General features: G+C 33.4%; 1 long non-coding RNA gene and 1 pseudogene across 1 annotated transcript; both read right to left on the bottom strand.

Moving 5' to 3' along the window:
• Positions 1-7,295: 7,295 nt before the first annotated feature.
• LOC146921441 (cullin-3B pseudogene) lies at positions 7,296-9,352 on the bottom strand (annotated as a pseudogene).
• Positions 9,353-17,975: 8,623 nt separating this feature from the next.
• Positions 17,976-18,655, bottom strand: LOC146921440 (uncharacterized). Its single transcript, XR_015010772.1, has 2 exons — positions 18,586-18,655; positions 17,976-18,472 (listed from the first exon to the last, which is right to left on the bottom strand). It is a non-coding gene; the product is annotated as an uncharacterized LOC146921440 (long non-coding RNA).
• Positions 18,656-20,274: the final 1,619 nt, after the last annotated feature.

Below are 20,274 nucleotides of genomic sequence, written 5' to 3'. Positions count from 1 at the left end.
TGTATATGTGAAGTTTTGTATGAGGAGTGAATTTTGATCATGTGAATGTGGTTGGCAACGTGAATGATGAAAAAGGAAGAGTTTAAGGTTGTTGAAGGAGTGTGTGAATAGCACGTGGTAAGGGGGTATATATGATGTGATAAAAGTAGTAATTTTTGACGTGTTTGTTAGATTGTGTGAATATAATATTAACATGATGAGAAAATGATGGTTTGTGTGAAACAATACTTGGAAAGGATTTCTCTATGGATAGCACAAGAATTGGCGTGTAGAATGGAAAAACCAAAGACGTGTGTGGGTTGGGAATCAAATAGTTTTACACATTCATCCAAGAAATACAATATACTTTAACTATACCAGTAGACTCTAATTTATGATAAATTTATGTATATATTAGTCTATTAATATTGATGTTTTAAAAATCGAATCGAACTAGACCATTAAAACTATCGAACTGTGAGACATTTTCTACATTTTACCTATTTGAATGGTTCGTTCGATTACGGATTGAAAGGAGAAATATAAAATAGTTGAATTGTGACTCCAAGGTTTGGTCGGGATATTGTCGGGTTCATGAAACGTTGAAACTATTGAATGGACATTGTCTACATTTTTCAGCCATTTGAATGGTTCATTCAACTGCGGATTTGTCTTGATTCGAGAAATCTAAACTAATTGAATTTTGACTTGAAGGTCTTGTAGGGGTCTTGTCAGTTTCATGAATGGTTCAATTTTGTCAATTCACGATTGCTTAAATTTTAAAACTTTGTCAATGTTACTATAAAGGTCTTGCTAACGAATGCCCCAAGAGCACAAATTAAAAAAATCAAAGATAAAAATTGATCTTGAAATTTGTGTTGAAATGACAATTTTCAAACTTTTAAAGAGTAAAAAAAACACAATTTTCAATATAAATTTTCAATATCTGGTTCTTTAACTTAGGACAATTCTTAGCATTTTTCTTATGAAAAAAATAAATATTATTTGAAGTGGATTTAATCTTTTATATGTAGACTATTAGTTTGAATAACTCACCGACCAAATTTCTTTAAAAAAAAAAAAAAAACTCACCGACCAAAATGTTTGGTTTGATGGTCACTCAAACTCAAACTCGTTGTTTTATTATTATTTTTTAACATCTCTAATTGTTCGTTATTTTTTTAATATCTCTTTTTTTTTTTTGTCAAGTTTTATTATCTCTAATCGTTAGCTTAAAACTTTTAATACATAAACCCTTTTTCTCTACTTAGAAGTTTCAATTTTTCCGGTTCAACTCAATATCAACACAAAATTTTCTTGTTTTTTTCTTTATTTTCAAAAGCTACATAAAATTTGTTATAAGGCAGTAGGATAAGTTATTTACAAAACAACCGTATTTTGTTATAAACAAGTAGAAATGAGTATGTATGTATGATTTAAAAAAAATTATTGGGTAATTATTTTTTATTCTAATCTCAATTTTAAGTTCTTATTAACCTTTGGTCCTTTTAATGATTAATAGTGCATTTCTATTTGTAAAATCCATTATAAACTATTTAAATGTGCTAGCCAAATTCACAATAAGCTTTTGCGTGTAAATTGTGGAGTGAAGATTGAATTTCACTCTAGAAGTTAGATCATAAAATGAGGATGTCTAATTACATATACATCCAAAGCTCTATGAAACTTGATAACGTGAACTTTAATATAACTTTAACTCATTCACGCCTGCCTTCAAAAAACATTCATTGACGCCTAGAGTGGGTTGTGAGTCTAACTTTTATATTGTCATCTTTAATTGGATTTTGATAGTATATTAAATAGACTGTAATCTCACTTTTAGAAGTTAGTTCATAAAACGAAGATGTCTAGTTGCATATACATCCAAAGCTATATAAAACTTGATAAATTGGAGTTCAATATAACTTGAGTACATTCATTCAAGCTCGGTGTGGGTTGTAAGTCTAACTTCATTACTGTCATCTTTAATTGGATTTTGATAGTATATTAAATAGACTTAAATCTCACTCTTAGAAGTTAGTTCATAAAACTAGGATGTCTATATACATATACATCCAAAGCTTTATGAAACTTGATAACGCAAATTTCAATATAACTTTAATACATTCTATCACGCCTAGTGTGGGGTGCGAGTCTAACTTCTATAATGTCAACTTTAATCGGATTTTGATAGTATATTAAACAGATTTGAATCTCGCTCTTAGAAGTTAGGACATAAAACGAGGATGTCTAATTACATATGCATCCAAAGCTCTATGAACCTTGATAACGTGAACTTCAATATAACTTTAATACACTCATTCACGTCTAGTGTTGGTTGTGAGTCTAAATTCTATGTTAATCTTCAATCGGATTTGTATGGTATATCAAATAGAATTGAATCTCACTTCTAAAAGTTAGTCATAAAATGAGGGCATCTAAGTAAATATACTCATCCAACTGTTCATTTACATACGCAATGTGAAACTCCAATACAACTTTACGATACATTCTTTGGATCATGTAGAAAAAGTGAAGGGGTTAAGAGTACTCATGTATAGTGCATACATAGCTGTTATAAAAAGCATGAAGTGATTCTCAAAAGCTTAGCTTTTAAGAAGGGAAAAAAAACGCTTATCACTTTTACAAAAAACCATGAGAAGATTCCCTGAAACAAAACTATATACAGTTTCACTATACCAGAATGAATATTGCCAGCTGATTGCCTTATGATGCACTCATTTATATATCTTGCTTGTGATGTATAATCACTTTAGTCATATTTAAGGGCGTTTGCCCATATTCATTAATCTTTTATCTTTCAAAAAAAAAAAAAACAATTAAAAACTCATGTCATATTTAATGGCTCTTGCCTATATTCATTATTCTATTATCTTTTAAAAAAAACTTTTAAAAAATCATTATAATGTTATTTCTTTTCTTTTTTAAAAAAAAAACTGCAAAGAGATTGTTTTTACCAACTACTTTTGATAAAATAAAATAAAATATTGGGTACATAAAAGTTTAGACTATGGAAAATGTGAATTTCTCTTCCCACTCCCCACATGCCCACACTTCTCAGAGATCTCTCATTTGTTCAAATTTTAGAATACAAGCGTGTAAAAAAAGTTTCTAAAAACAACCCCTTTTTACACGTCCAGATTCTAAAATTCAGACAAACCATGGGTCTTTGAGAAGTGAGGGGGTGAGAAAAAAATTTCCCATAGCAGATATATATGGATGCAGAGCCAGGGAGAATATGTATAGTCCATCAACAAAAAAAATTGGATTCTAAGAATAATGATGTTCACACTTCACTCAATGCTAGGAAACACTAGTAATTTACCAATATAACCTCATCGGAAGTTATCTTCCGCTGAATTTTAACCGGCGGCAGTTAACTACTGATGGTCATTTACGTCTTTTTCTGGTGTGTTTCAACCTTGTTAGAAGTGTATACAGCAATTTTCGGATTCTAATCCATGTCAAGCCCAACTAGCTTATTTTTAATTTTTTTAGGTCTTTTAGGTTTAATTTAGTTTTGATTTGTGGGTGATGTAATAAATATATTTAAGTTTTATAGGGATAAAAATATATTTAAGTCTATATACTCAATCATGGACAATCCTTTTTTTGTGTGAACCAGATATCATATGCGTAACTGCATAAACTAATTCCTCAAGTCGTGTACAACCGTGTGGGTGGAAAAACTCTTCCTCACAATCATGACCAATCTTGATTAAGACTATTATAGGCTTCAATTATTAGATGCCAATCATAGTGCATTTCTTTATGAAGGTCTACTATCATAAGCCTCAATTATTTTTATTTTTTTCAACAAAGAAAAACACAAGATGTCTTTAATTTTTCACAAACCCTTGAGACATGGATGCTCAAGCCCCCTAAAAATAGGCAACATGATTTTAGAAAAGCACATGGTTTCACTACCTTAACAAAGCATGGTGCATTTATTGACAACATTTTTTTTTCATTAGAAGCTCAATTGTTCTTGGGAAAAAAATGTTGCAACATGGGCTTACATACTATTTTGATATTGTGATCTACAAAACTCACATTCTCTTAACATTAATCTCTTAGGCATATAGTAAAGCCTATATCAACACAATTAAATTGAAAATATCTATGTGCATGTTTGGGAAACTAGCATCACTCTTTCTAATGCTTTCATACTTAAGTTTAGTGTATGTTTGAACTGATGAGTGATTTTGGTATAATCATGGTTTTCGTTATGATGTTGGTAAAACTATACTTGCAGTTTAATAAAATCATGGTGCGACCATGATTTCACCAAAATCACCGTCAATCTAAACATCAGCATTGGACTTGAAACAGTGCAACCGAATCAGCATTGGACTTGAAGCAGTACAATCGCAAAGCCAACAGCGAGATTGATATTTAATGAAAGTTCGTTCGCCGAGCTGGTAAAGACGAGATGGGAGAGTTGTCACTACTAAGAGAGTCTCCTCTCCAATTCCATGCATCTTGGACTTGATAAGCAAACTGCAAATTCCACAAAACATCTTCAATAGAAGGCCTTTCTTCTACCTCTTTAACTAAACATCTCACACAAATTTCCATCATTTTCTTCAATGATTGATCCAAGCACGTGTTACGAATTGATGGATCTATAATGCTCCTCCTAGCTTCATCGTCTTCTGTTATGCTTGATTGCAACTACATCATGATCATATTTACGAAAGCGAAGTCATAAATTAGCAACAAATTTATATTGAAATAGTCTTGATTACAACAAAATTTAGAGAATAAAATTGGAAAATATTGAATAAAAATAACCTTTTGTATTTCCAGATCCTTCAAAGTGTCCACATTTCTTAACTTTGTTGGTATGAATATGAGTGTGGAAAAGAATACTGATAAAATAAAAAATGTGATAAGAAACATACTATAAAAAAAATGGGGCAATGATTGATCCTCTATGGTGATAAAGTGAGAATATCAAGGATGATCCTTTAAAGTAGATATATTATAATGTAAAGAAAATTAAAAGTTGTTAGTGTAACAAACTCATGATTTATCATGATGTACTTACAATATCTACATCTACTTTGTTAATTAGGAGTTGATATATTATAACAAAATCATGATTTGTTATGATATACCTACAATATACGTGAAAAGAAACTTATAAGAATTTGCTTAGAGCCCATTGGTTATAACTATTTTTTAGAAAAGTTCGTTTTTTAAATAAAATATGTATGTCAAAAGTTTTTTGGAAACAAATTCTAAAGATTAAAAGTTTTTTGAACACAAATTTAAAAAAAAATTAAAAAAAATATAAATATAGTTTCAAACTTATTGGCAAGTACATCAACACATTTTTTATGCATCCATATTGGCAAGTACATCAACACATTTGTTAGTCTCCTGGTATATATGAAAAAAAATAGAATTTCCCAGCTAGCTTCAAAAGATCTTTGATCTTCCTCAAAATATTCCAACATATGACCCTTCCCACCTTATCATTCAAAACACCCTTAACAAGGTTGGAGGAATCCACCTGCACCTCCAAGCAGGTAATGCCAAGCCGTCAAGCCAGACAAATACCATTAAAAGAGGTCAAGATCCTCTCCATGTATCAGTCTCTCTATTTCTTTCATCGAGACAGCACCGTCTAGATTAAGGCCAAGCCAACCATCTAATTTCCACAACCTTTTATTTTTAGGAAACCTATTCGAGGAGTGTGGAACAATAAATGTGGATACTTCTCCTAGTTAAAACTCGAAATTTAGTTTGCTAAGTCGTAGAAGTCTAATTTATTACTTCGGATCCAAGTTGGGATGTCAATGAGTTAAGATCGTCGATTTAGAGCTTTTCGCAAAAATTCACGACACAATTTAGAGCTTTCGCACCACGATTCCGAGGAGCGCCAAAATGATGATTTGAAATCTGAAGACAATCGAGACACGGATTTAGATCATTGTGGTGCGATTTTGCATTAAAGATGATGGACACGTAGGAGAAGTGAAGGATCATGCCATGATCGATGAGCATCGTGGCGCGATTTGTGCGAACCAGATATGGTCTGTAAAAGCCTAATTGAAATTATGAATAAGAGTTCAATTTTTTAAGGTATTGAAAGCATTTTGTAGCTCCAGGTATTGAAAGCAGTTTGCAGCTCCAAGCAACTGGAATTCGTGGTTAAGACATCATGATTTTGGAGAGGATATTATAATGTGTAGTTTATTATGTTGCATTTTTAGCATTATACCTTCATGGCCTTGTATAGTTAGGACTTTGATTCTATTCTATTTGATATGTCCGGTGAGGAACTTGTGGAGGTAATAGTAGCAGAATGTGACCCAAAATCACCCATCTGAATTGTTTTTCTTTCTCTTTTAGTTAAATAAGTGATTTTTCACATATTTACAGCTTTCTTTCGTTGGTTTTGTGATTTCGTCGTCTAGTCAACTTTGTTTATTTTAATTTCCCATCTTTGTGAGGTGTGTATTTTTATTTCCCGTCTTAGTGCGGTGTTTATTTGATTCAGGTTGAAAGATTAGTTTTTATTAAGTGCAAATTCAATCAATGACTTTTGCATTGTCAACGTTGCAGATCCGGAAACATGAGTACATCGGTGGCTTGAATATAGTCATATTCTTAAGCATATGTACTCTTCCGCTTGTTGCTATTATCATGGATGTTGTGAGTTTGTTCACATATTCATCATTTTGGTTTTTAGCAATTTTCTATTTGTATTGTATACTCTATCAATTTTAATGAATGAATATCGTTTTTTGTCAAAAAAATAATCAATTATTCAGTTACTAGAAGAAATTTGAAATTTAACATACAAATCTTTTAAGAGTAGAAAACCATTCAATTATTGAGTAGTCCTACCTTTACCTATATATTAATATCTCATCTTTCAATTCATTAATTTATTTTCCCATACCAATTATTATGGACAATATTTTAAAGCAACTCATAATATCTCTCTTTCACATACAAAAATAATTATATAATGTATCAAAATTACTTATAATTTAGGACGGATGAAGTATTTAAATAAGTAATTTTTCACATATTTTCAGCTTTCTTTCGTTCGTTTTGTGATTCCGTCGTCTAATACGACTTTGTTTATTTTGATTTCTCATCTTTGTGTGGTGAAGGCATTAGAAATCTTTCTCACGTCGAAACCAACAAAACATAAAATATCCACAAACAAGGAAACCTCGTGCACTGAAAACCAATAAAGCAAGAACAAACCAATCTATTAGGTCTAGAGAAAAAGAAATCCCAAACAAAGAAAAACTAGTTAAAGAACCAAATGGGTTAGATTAATTTTGAATTAGACTTCTTTGAACCTTTCTTCATGCAAGATACCTATACAAATTACTGTGAGTATTGTCCCTCTCCAAGTAATCTCTTTCAATAAGAGATTCAATCCTTTTCTTTATCTCTGTTGGATTAGGAAGGAACAATGACTTTAACTCCTTTGTCACCTCTGCTATAATATTCTTATGATCAAGCTGCTTCTTGAATTTCATAATCCTCACTATTGCTGCTTCAATTTGATGCCTTCTGTCCTCTTCAACATTCTTTCGAGTTTGTAATTTCTCGGCTTCAGATTCCCTTTGCGTAGCCACGGTCTCTAGCTTAATTTTATAGAACTTGCTTTTGAACATGTCATTGATAAAGAATACATCACCCTCACTAATGTATCCATTCATCGGCTTTTTCTTGATTATATTTTTTCCATTCACAAAAACCATGGAATACAAGCACTTTATCAAATCCAAAGAATTAATTTTGGTTGCATTCTCAATCTCCTTGAAGCTTAGTTGATCAATATCATTAAACAACATCAGGACACACATTTGATAAGTTGAGACATGTAACTCGTGCTTACGACCATTTCCAAATGTTGCTATTATCTTTGCATTTCCCATGTTTGGTTGCAATGATAGCTTCTTACCGGCATTGATTCCTAGATAATAGGACCTGTACTTCTCATGAAGTGCTGAAACTTCAACTGGAAGGTTGCATGATGAATCTGTAGTTCTCGATAATGGCCACGAACCTGTGGTCAGAACCTGAAAACTTAGTTTTGGATCATCACTTAGCTCAGCGTGGCTTCTATAAAAGTCTTGTAACATTTCTTCTGAGGTTTTCATATCCATAACCATTATCTCTAATAGTGCAAATTGTTGACCACATACTCTTTTGAGTTTAACAGCAAGACTTCTTTCTATATCTTCAGGCATTGTTTTCCCAAACAAAAGCCTCTTTGCAAGTTGCTTTTTATAGTACTTATTGAACAAATCTTTATCATGCAACAATTGGATAAACATCACCAGCTTGTCAAGAATGATTTCCTCGCTATTTCCTTCGAAACCTTTCCTTAATTTGACATCCAAGAACAACGAAAGAAACTCTGGCAAATTGTCGTTCAAGTTAAGGATGTACTCAAAGGAGGAGTCCAGCGCTCCACGGAATTTCTCATCACTATTAAAAGACAAGTTTAATATACTATCATATTTATCTTTCTTGTCCAAAAGTTCTTGAACAAAAATCACAGGATCCTTTAACCTTTCCGGATCTTTTACAAACTTTTCACCTGTGTTTCTAACATGGAGAGTCACTACTTTCTGTAATGTAAGGAGTCCATTAGGAACATATGTAGAGAAAATCTGGTACAAGTTTCTCAAATCTTCATATCTATCATCAAGAAAGAGAGTTACTAACCAAGAACTTTCTTTGTGGATTAATCTAAGCATGTGGTTTTCAATAATCTCCTTGTACATCGCATTATAAATCTTCTTTTGACTTATGGAATCCAAGTAGTGGCTCACTCTAATCAATCCTTTAATCAAATGATTCTCAGCTTTCCATAGATAATCGCCACAGTCACAATATTCACTTAACTTTTGGAACTCACCTCTATAAAACTCAGCCGAAACTTCAATGAACGGAATCTCAAATAATGTCTCATACACTGAATCACCTAAATCCTTTAGCATCATAAGCATGTTGTCTGTCAACTCTCTATTAATAACTTCACCAATGCATTCTCCATGCACTAATTCAACAAGAGTCTTCTTCAGTTGAGATTGAATTATCTGGGTGGAGTTAACAACATTATCTCTCCACAAGTTCATTCCAAGATCATGAATTCTAGTCTTATTGTTATGTATAACATAAACCCTATCCATATACAATAGTACTTCTTGAACACCTAGTATTGCCTCTTTGTAATCATTCCATTTCCTATTTCCGAAAAGAAGTCTCCTTGTGTTGCTTCTTCAATGGATTTTGATATTTCTTTCACATGTGATGTCATGATGGTAACCAATCCCATATACAACTTATCACCTTCCTTTAGAATCACCATATCTTGTGTTCGACTGATCAGAGAATGGCATGGAAAAAATATATAATTATTTTCATATAAGAAAAACAAAACACAAATTATTGGATATACTATCTATTAATAACATATATTCCACGGTTTTAATTCGTGGATGCGAATGTATTGCAATTGTAGGCATTGCAGGTGTTACAATGCATATTTTGGTGGTGTTGCAAAGGAAATTTATATTTTTCCTTAGCATCAAATGTCATAATTTATTCCTTATTATCTACGCATCTATTTTCTATATCAAATCTCATATTTATTGTTAGAACAGAAACCAATAACAGAAGAATAAAGAAATGATAAATAGCAAGACAATGAACACAATCGTTGGTTTACGCACTTTGGTTAAGTGTGCTACCTCTACGACTACAGAGCAACTTTAGTTTGTATATTACTGGAATGAATTAGGGTTTACAATGTTACGAGCTATATGTATAATATTACGGTGCAGATTACAACAGGACCCCTGAATTTGCTACGCTGGCTCAACTCCCTTGCTCCTTGCCCCTCTTATCTGCTAATGAGTCATACTCAATATTTATCTTATTATTAATTCTTTATCACTTCAAAGCATCTCCATGCCTTTAAAGTATCCTTCAAATATATGTTATAAAGAAAGGAAAAAAAAATAAAAAATAGTTGTGAGAATGATATAGTTTGTTGTCACAATGTCACCTTATGCGTCTCTATGCATCCCTTGCAAACTACACTACAGTTGTGGCGATGCGATGTAGATCATAATTTGGTGATTTACATTCACACTGCAATTGTTGGTAGATGTTGTTGTGGATATCACTGTAACCTTAATATTGCAACCACATTACGCAGTGCAACCCGCAATTTAAAACTCTAATATGCTATTTATAGTTAATGTAGATTTCATTTACCTAATTCAAATTCAATGCATTGCATTCATAATAATTATGGTAATACAAGGCCGAACCAACTCATAAACATGGTGGCTAGTGGACAACCTTGACGCCCTCGCTAAAGTGTGAGCGTCGTAGTTTGCTTGTCTCCTTACAAAACTTATCCTAAAGTTTAGGGCAAAAAGATAAACTCAACAAAGATCTACCATCGCCAAGCCAAATGAGAGCTTCATCACACATATTAACTATTTGTATTTCTTGCCTAAAATCACCCTTGAAATTATTGAAATGCATACTATTTTTATTGGGATTCATTACAACAACACCTTACACAATTATATCAACGAGAAGGAGTAACAATAAATTTGCTTTTAAAGAAAGACCAAACAGATAATTACAAAAGAAAACCTGTAAAGTCCTTCAAGGTTGATGTCGTGGTCATTTGGTTTGTTCAAGATTTCCCTGATTCCATGCTCCAGATACTTCCATGTAGCCTTCAACCACTTTTCTCGTTCGAGGGATTCCTGCTCTAGATTTCTACTCTTGCAAATTATGTTTAATTTTTGGTTCACACCGTTGTTGATCATATTCTTCTTCCTACATAGATACATATTAAATTTGCAAACCTAGATTGCTTTGCGGCAAATAGTTGAGACTAACGGTGTGCTCTCTTTAAGACTTAGGCTATGTTTGGATTGTTGGTATGTGATGGAATGGAATGGAATGGAGTGGTAACTAATTATGTTCCCTTGTTTGGATTAGCAAAAAGTGAATGGAGTGGAATGGAATACAATGGAACCCATTCCATCCCATACCATCCAATCCTTCAATTTTCCATTCCCCCCAATTTGGGGTGTATGCAATGGAATGGAGCACCATAATTTAAATATTACCCTTTTACCCTTATTTTATTTTATCATTATTGTTTCCTCTTCCTCTCAAATACTTTATTTTTTCAATCAGTGTGTGTCTTTCTTCTTGTACATATTTGCGTGCTTACTTTTTTTCTTCTTTGCTTTTATGTTCGTGCATTTCTCTGTATATGTAGTGGACCTTTTTTTCTTATTCTTTGCTTTGTATACCCAGCGAGTTTGAGTTATTTTTCTTGCTTTCTATACACAACGAGTTTGAGTTCTTATTTTCGTGCATTGTTTGTATATGTAGTGGACCTTTGTCTTGCTTTCTTATTCCATCGTTATTCTCATGGAGGTGAGGTGAGTGCAATTAATTTTTGGTGACTGCAATTCCTACGAGTTCCTCTTTGGGATGATCTAGGAGCTTTTGTTTGGGTGGTTGAATTATTAAAGAAGATAATTTTTTTTGGTTACAAAGTAGATAAATTTTTTAGTAATGATATATTACATAATAATAGTAGTTTTAAATAGGGGTAAAAATGGAATAAAAACTATAATTTGTTTTATTCCGTCCACTTTCCAAACAATGGAATGGAAACATTGTTCCGTTACATCATAGAATTTCCAAACGGTGGAATGGAATATCTGTTCCGTTCCGCTCCATTCCACTCCATTCCGTACTGTTCCATTCCGCTCCGCTCCGTTCTGCTCCGTCAATCCAAACAGAGCCTTAGGGTTAGGGTTGAATTTCTAGATGACAAGGATTCACGTTGGATTCTGACTTCTGAAGTCAATTGGGTTTCACTAGTGGACGTGGACGATGTTATTGATCTATTGGATTAGTGAGTCTTAACCTAGAAGCTTAATTTACAAAATAAAAAATATTTGAGTAAATTACACTCCCCTCCCCTCAAAGATGCTTGAATTACACTCTCCTCCCCTCTTATATTAAAATATACACTCCTCTCCCTTGAAAAATAAAATTTATACTCCCCTTCCCTATAAGATGCTTGAATTACAACCTCATCCCTTAAAAATTAAATATGCACTACACTTTAATTTATTTTAACATAAATAATTTTTTTATGATATATACTAATTTTGAACCACATTTTAGAAAAATAAATTCATTTCTTTATAGTTTAAATGTCAATGATAATTAAATTTAAATATTTTTCTATTAATATTTTTTTTAAAGAGTTAATTTTATACTCTATAAAAAAATAGAATATAAAATTAACTTTTAAATAACCATATTTTATTGTCTGTAGTAATTTTTTACATATTTTAATTTTATTTTGAGTTGTTTCATATTTTATAATAGGGTTTAAAATTATATGTTAATGAAATTGTAAAAAAAAATAGCGAACAAATACGTATTCAAATTTTGGTTATAATAAAATAGACCCGCAATACTATTTGTTTTCGAAGTTTGTTAGATTATTATTTATTTCTAAATTATTAGAAATAAAAAAAATTATTGAGGGAGTAAAATGTAGATTTTAACATAAGAGAGGAGGGCGATGTAATTCATGCTTATCTTAAGGGAGGGGATTGAAATGTTTTCTAATATGTTTTGAATAAGAGGGGAGGGGAGTGTATATTTTAACATAAGAAGGGAGGGGAGTGTAATTCAAGCATCTTTGAGGGGAGGGGAGTGTAATTTACTCAAAATATTTAATAATTTGCACAATAAAATCTTACTCTTAACAGGAGAGTCAACTTCTTTAAACAAAAAATGATAAATCTTCGAATAGGGGTTATTTAGGGTAAATTTTGACTATAAATCACCCCTCCGAATTGTTTTTTTAGTTCAAAAAGTGATTTACACGTTTTTTTCATTCTTATTTTGTTTGTTTTTATGATTTCGTCGTGTTTGCACGACTTTATTTGATTTGATTTCCCGTCTTTGTGCGGTGTTTTTTATTTTCTGTCTTAATACGGTGTTTATTTGATTCAAGTTGAAATATTAGTTTTGAGGAAGTGTGGATTTAATTTATGGCTTTGACATCGTCAACGTTGAAAATCTGGAGACATGAGTATTACGAAGACGTGAATACAGTCATATTTGTAGGCATAGGCACTCTGCTTTTTTATGCTATTAACATAGATCATGTGAATTTGTTCGCATGTACTTCCTTTTTGATTTTAACGACTTTGAAATTGTATTGTATCAACGAACTCTATCAATTTGAAATGAATGAATATCGGTTACTTTTTAAAAAAAAATCGAACCAATTTGATCTATTTATGTTCTGGACCGGCCAGAAGGCCAATCCCATACTAACACGTGGACCAAACGTCCACCACACTAAGGCTCGACGCCTGAAGGAACATGCCGGTATCAGTGCACCGCATCACAATCGAGCACACCTCCATGTGTCAATCACCCTACACGTGTCCTCTAACCGCTCCCTAAACACACGCCGCATATCCCAGAGACGGTTATTGTAACATCCTGCTCGTCAGCTAATGGAACATTATCAGTCAAACGTGTCAGAGGACTAATGTTTATGGAAAGTGAGTACGACGGAAGGTATTATTATGAAATAACAATCAAGCATGGGTTTAAGTATCAGTGTCAGGCTAAACGCGTTTAATACGAAAGGCATTTAAGTACTTTCGCGCCAGGGAGTATATAAGTGATTTTGGGGCCAAAATCTTCATTTGGCATTGCTCTTTCTCTCTTTAGGTTTTGAGAGAAGAATTTTCTCCTCCTTCTCTCTAGAACCGCCCCCAATCTCTCCCTCTAACCCACTAATCTTTCCAAGTTTTACACAATCGATGATCAAGCATGGATTATGGAAGATTCATGAGCAAGAAACATCAAGAAGGAGAGGTTTAGCATGATTTGAGGAACTTGAAGTTAGGGTTTGAGCTTGGGTAAGATGGATTTAAGCTTGTTAGATGCTGCAAACATTATGTGAGTTCTTAGATAGAACCCACCTTTGGGATTATGTGTTTAATTTTGCAAGAAAAACATGAATTATGTTAAGTTTAGGAAAATATGATTTTTGTACCCTTGCCTTTGATCTTGCTTTGTTCATGTTAAAATTGCCATGAAAGATGTTTTATAATGATGTATGAGTTGCTGGATGTTCATATTGCATTGCAGGATCGAATTTGATGAGTTTTTGGTCAAAATTGCAAAATCTGCACCACAGACCCGAAGAAACTCGCTATTAGCGAAATAATTTCACTAATAGCGAAATTCATAGGACCTTGCCCAGAAAAAGTCGCTATTAGCGCAAGCCTCTGTCCCAGCCAACATGCTTTTGGCTTGTTGGCTCATTGTAGGGCCGGTGGTGCATTTCGAAGCTTTTCTTTCATCGTTTTACAACTTTGTAATCCCAAAACAACATCTAGACAATGCACATAACATCGATTGATCCTTGAATTGAAAATCATGGCAATCTTAGCATGTATGGCAAGGATGGCACAAGAGAGTTAAGCCGAATTATTTGGGTAGATGAAGAACTAAGGAAGGGAATGAATATAGAGCCTCGACATAGTTTGTCGAGAACTAGAATGTTAAGCTAGAATCCTATGTAAGTTAAGACGCGAAGTATATTCTCTTCGCACATGATTAAGAAAGATTATGCATTGCATGATAAGCTGTGGATTGAAAAGTTAATCTCTCCACTGTGATTAATAATGAACAAGTATGTAGTTTACCGCTAAACTAATCGATCCCGGATCCGAGGTAAATGAGAGAGCATGTATATGTTTAACCTTACATGAATGACTAAGACCATGACTTTAATGAATGATGTAGGTGCCATGTCTCTTGTTATCCACGCTAGGTTGGATTTCAAGGGGTTCTCATCATGGGAACAGGATAAGCTCCGCAAGGGGGGCCCGCATGTCACTGAGTAAGCAAGACGTAGGTGTCGTGTCTCTTGTGATCCACGCTAGGTTGGATCTCAAGGGGTTTCCGCTAGGTGAAACGGGATAAGCTCTGCAAGGGGGGCCCGCACGTCACTGAGGGAGTCTGATGTGTCTTAGCTAGGTTTTCATCGGTTTAGTAAGGGATTGTACTCGGGGTTACTCCACCCGGGACACTCCGTAAAATGAATCAAGATAATGATTGTTTGTTCAACGCTAACCTAATGAAGATTTGACTATGTATGATACGATATGAATGTGATTATGATATGATGTTAGCCATGAACAAGTTGTGCAATAGAGCAAGATATGAATGATATACTGACGACGATCTTAGATTTCCCTAATCGTCCGGTTTAGGATAATATGTTATGTTTAGGCCTCGATGCGTTTAGCGAATCTTTGCATAGCGGTCTTAGGTTCCCTTAACCGCCATGACACGTATGATGTTAGTAAAGACCTATGACAAGTAAGATGAACCTATGACGGATCTAGTATGCACGACCGTCTAGGAAAGCATGACCACACACGTATAATCAACTGTCAGGTTGTATTGTAGACACTTGGTGACAGTAGGTTTCCCCCGAGGTTACCTATAGCCTTGGATTAGGTAAAACTCACTGAGACATTAACTCTCATCCCAATCCTTATTTGTTTCAGATAAACAGGTGGGCATTGCAAGCTCGTAGCCGGATGGATAATCAGCAAGTGCTCGTTCGTAACCGCTGCAGGATGTTTTACGGATTCAAGGATGTATCACTATGTTTTGGTTATAAAGTACTGTATTAGTAAATGTACGAACGTGATTGGTTGTATATATTATTCATTCGAAGATTTATTGTTGTAAATTTTAATGTATCCAGTATCAAGTGAATGCACATGCTAAACTTCCTAGGTACGTTTAGTATGGGTGTTACATTTGGTATTAGAGCAGGTCGATTCAGATCGTGCCATGGGTCATTAAGTTACAACTATGGTAAGGGGACCATTGGGTTCCGGGTAAATGTCCTAGTTGTTGATGTTAGTTGAGCCTGATCAACTCAATATAACATTCGACAGTTAAGATGGATGCTTGAGAGCTGAATAGGACCCAGGAGGAACGAAGTATGTGATGGAGATGAACTGAGAAATGTGAACTCGGAGTAAGAATAGTAAGAGTCTAATCGTGCCAGATGGTGGCCGGTGAACTAAGCATTCGAAGTTTGAGTCCTCCGGAAATGCAAAGCAGTGTTAAGATGGAGTGTTCCGACAACGTTAGGTGAGATGTTAATGATACTTCGTATACCCGAAAGAGAAGAATTTGAAATTGGGCTTCTTTTGCTTTTCTTCACTTTACTCACTAATGAAGAATAAACAACAAAAGGTAGAGGGGGTTATGTGTGTTAGACATTGAAACTTTTGTGACTTCCCATTGAGCTCAAGCAAATAAAAGACACTTGACATTGCCATCGACAATTCATCCAACGATGAACATCAACAAAGTACTTTGTAACACTTCAAAGGTGCTTTGATGAAGTCCATAGACCGGTGAAACACTCAGATCACTTTGTGGAGGTAAGAGTAGATAATTTCATCAATGGCAAAAAATGGTGGATAAGCGCAGAAATGCTGATGTATGTAAACTGAAAATAAAGACTCAAAGTTATTTGCAAAAGAGAAAGAGAATAAGAGAGAAATAAGGTTATGAATGTTGGGAGTGGAAACCACTTGGGATTTATTTATAGACATATTTTTGGTTAATGTTAGACTCCTATTATTGCACTAAAAATATTATTCTACTTAACCTGGTTCTCCAAAGCACGAATGGTGGACACACAACCATAAATTGGATCAGATATTACTTTGAACAGGACTTGGTTGTGTTTGTTAATAATAAAAATGAAGAATAATGTAACTTTGAGTCTTTATAGTCATCAATATAGGCACCATGGAAGCTGATATAGCGCAAAACCTCCTAGCATTGTATTTTTTAGTATCTGATGTATGCTGTAATAGCTAAATAGCAGAGAAAATCATTGTACATTAATTGTACATTTTCAAGTATAATAAAATCATTGTGCATTTTGACTTGCCATGTTTTACAACCCATACCTTGAATGATAATCTTAGAGTTCTCATTGAAAACTGATTGTATTCTACACTAATCCCTAGCTTGTTAAGTTGATAAGCTATGTGGTCTTTGGTCTGATATTTCTATGTAATAAATCTCTTTTTAGGTACTATAAACAATCAAGAGATTTTACTATAGTAGTAGGAACGCGAGTATCGAGGTTTGGCGACCCGATTAGAAGGAAGAATCAATATTTAATATGTTGAGCAGGGATATTTAAAATTCACAAATATAAACTGCTTGAGGACTGGTGTTACAGAAGAATCGAACAATTTAAAAACGCATCATATGAAGGAGAGTAATGCGAACCAATTTGGATTTGAGTTAGTAGTTAAGCTTTGATATTTTGACTAAGATAAGTAATTGAAAGGAACTTTATTTTGATGGTAACCTTAAGATGTCGATGTTTAAATATATGAATGTCAACTAAAGATTTGTCTGAACATTGATAGAATCTACCTTCTAATGTTTGCTAATGTTAAAGTGATTGTCTCTGATAGCTTTCATGAATTTGACAATAGTTAATAGCATGCATTGCAACATCAACAATGTAGCACTGACACTTGTTTCAACACTGACTTGACACCGACACTTGTGGCCATATTCAATCATTTCTAGTTTCTTCAATTATTACACTTGACACCGACACTTGTGGCCATATTCAATCATTTCTAGTTTCTTCAATTATTACCGGTGTCTGTGTTTGTGTTAGTGTCAATGTCGTGTCTTTTTCTGTGCTTCATAGATTAAAAATCTCTTTAATATCACCATAACAGTTGGAAGAGTGTTATTTAATTACTATCTTTATGTTGAACCTTGGTTTCATGAAATATGATTATATTTCAATTGAGGCATTAATGCTAGAATTTAGGACATAGAAATTATAATAGTCCATATATTTTACATTTCATATAATCCAGAAATTTTACATTCCATCAAGAGGCTTAACAAAGGAAAGCAAAGCGATATAAGCATTATCCCTCTGAATAATGCTATAGGGGATAAAGGATGTAATAAAAGAAGGAAAAAAAAAATGGAAATTCATTGACGACGATGGTGAAGTAATATTATTGAATACTTGGTGAATCATGCTTTGTTCTTAATCATCTTCCTCAAAATGAGACATCCTGGAGTTTTGAAAAGGCTACAAGCTCTGTGATGAAGGTGTTGTCTCCATTGTGAGGCCAAAACCAGGGTTGATGTTGTTCATGTTCATAAGGTTGGTGGTGGAAGCAGATGAGTTGTTGGAATATGCTGGCTGCACAAATTGAAACGGCGGCTGATATGGGGTTTGAAGAGTACTTGCATTTGCATATGCAAGCCTCTTATTCATCAATTGAGTTTGCATCATTGAGACCTCTGCTTGCATAGCTGCCACCTGAATCAGCCATAAGGTAAGTTATTCATCTTACCGAAAATATTCTGCAAATGATTTATTAAAGGCGAATAGAAGCTGCAAAACTATAGAGATAGATAAATATTCTACTCCACCTGTTGCTGCAAAGCAAGAATGGTGGACACACAACCATAAACCGGATCAGCTAGCCTAGCTTGAATCTCACTCTTAGAAGTCAGTTCATAAAACGAGGATGTCTAATTACATATACATCCAAAGCTCTATGAAACTTGATAACGTAAACTTCAATATAACTTTAATACATTCATTCAAACCAAGTGTGGGTTGTGAGCCTAACTTCTATATTGTCATCTTTAATCGGGTTTTGATGGTATATTAAATAGACTTGAATCTCACTCTTAGAAGTTAGTTCATAAAACGAAGATGTCTAATTACATATACATTCAAAGCTATATAAAACTTGATAAAGGCGAGTTCAATATAACTTTAGTACATTCATTCACACTCAGTGTGGGTTGTAAGTCTAACTTTTATAATGTCATCTTTAATCGGATTTTGATAGTATATTAAATAGACTTAAATCTCACTCTTAGAAGTTAGTTCATAAAACTAGGATGTCTATATACATATACATCCAAAGCTTTATGAAACTTGATAATGCAAATTTCAATATAATGTTAACACATTCATTCACGGCTAGTGTGGGTTGTGAGTCCAACTTCTATATTGTCATCTTTAATCGAATTTTGATAGTATATTAAACAGACTTGAATCTCACTCTTAAAAGTTAGTACATAAAACGAGGATGTCTAATTACTTATACATCTAAAGCTCTATAAACTTTGATAACGTGAACTTCAATATAAATTTAATACACTCATTCGCGCCTAGTGTGGGTTGTGAGTTTAAATTCTATGTTAATCTTCAATCGGATTTGTATAGTATATCAAATAAACTTGAATCTCACTTCTAAAAGTTAGTCATAAAATGACGGCGTTTAAGTAAATATACACATCCAACTGTTCTTTTACGTACGCAATCTGAAACTCTAATACAACTTTACGATACATTCTTTGGATAATGTAGGAAACGTGAAGGGGTTAAGAGTACTCATGTATAGTGCATACATGGCTGTTATAAAAAGCATGAAGTCATTCTCAAAAGCTTAGCTTTTAGGAGGAAAAAAAACGCTTATAACTTTTACATGCCAACAGTTTCACTATACCAGAATGAATATTGTCAGCTGATTGCCTTATGATGCACTCATTTATATATCTTGCTTGTGATGTATAATCACTTTAGTCATATTTAAGGGCTTTTGCCCATATTCATTATTCTATTATCTTTTTTTAAAAAAAAAAACTTTTAAAAACTCATTATAATGTTATTTCTTTTTCTTTCTTTTTTTAAAAAAAAAATACAACTGCAAAGAGATTGTTTTTACCAACTACTTTTGATATATATATATTGGGTACATAAAAGTTTAGACTATGGAAAATGTGAATTTCTCTTCCCACTCCCCACAGGCCCACACTTCTCAGAGATCTCTCGTTTGTTCAAATTTTAGAATACAAACGTGTAAAAAAGGTTCTAGAAACAACCCCTTTTTACACGTCTAGATTCTAAAATTCAAAAAAAACCAGGGGTCTTTGAGAAGTGAGGTGGTGAGAAAAAAAATTCACATAGCAGATATGCATGCATGCAGAGCCAGGGAGAATATGTATAGTCCATCAACAAAAAAATTTGGATTCTAAGAATAATGATGTTCACACTTCACTCAATGCTAGGACACACTAGCAATTTATCAATATAACCTCATCGAA

This window comes from Medicago sativa, chromosome 5, assembly GCF_051527215.1.
Source record: "Medicago sativa cultivar Bolivia chromosome 5, Bolivia_mono, whole genome shotgun sequence".
Classification (NCBI taxonomy): Eukaryota; Viridiplantae; Streptophyta; class Magnoliopsida; order Fabales; family Fabaceae; genus Medicago; species Medicago sativa.
The sequence above is the reverse complement of the archived record's forward strand: the minus strand, read 5'-3'. Positions and strand labels throughout refer to the sequence as shown.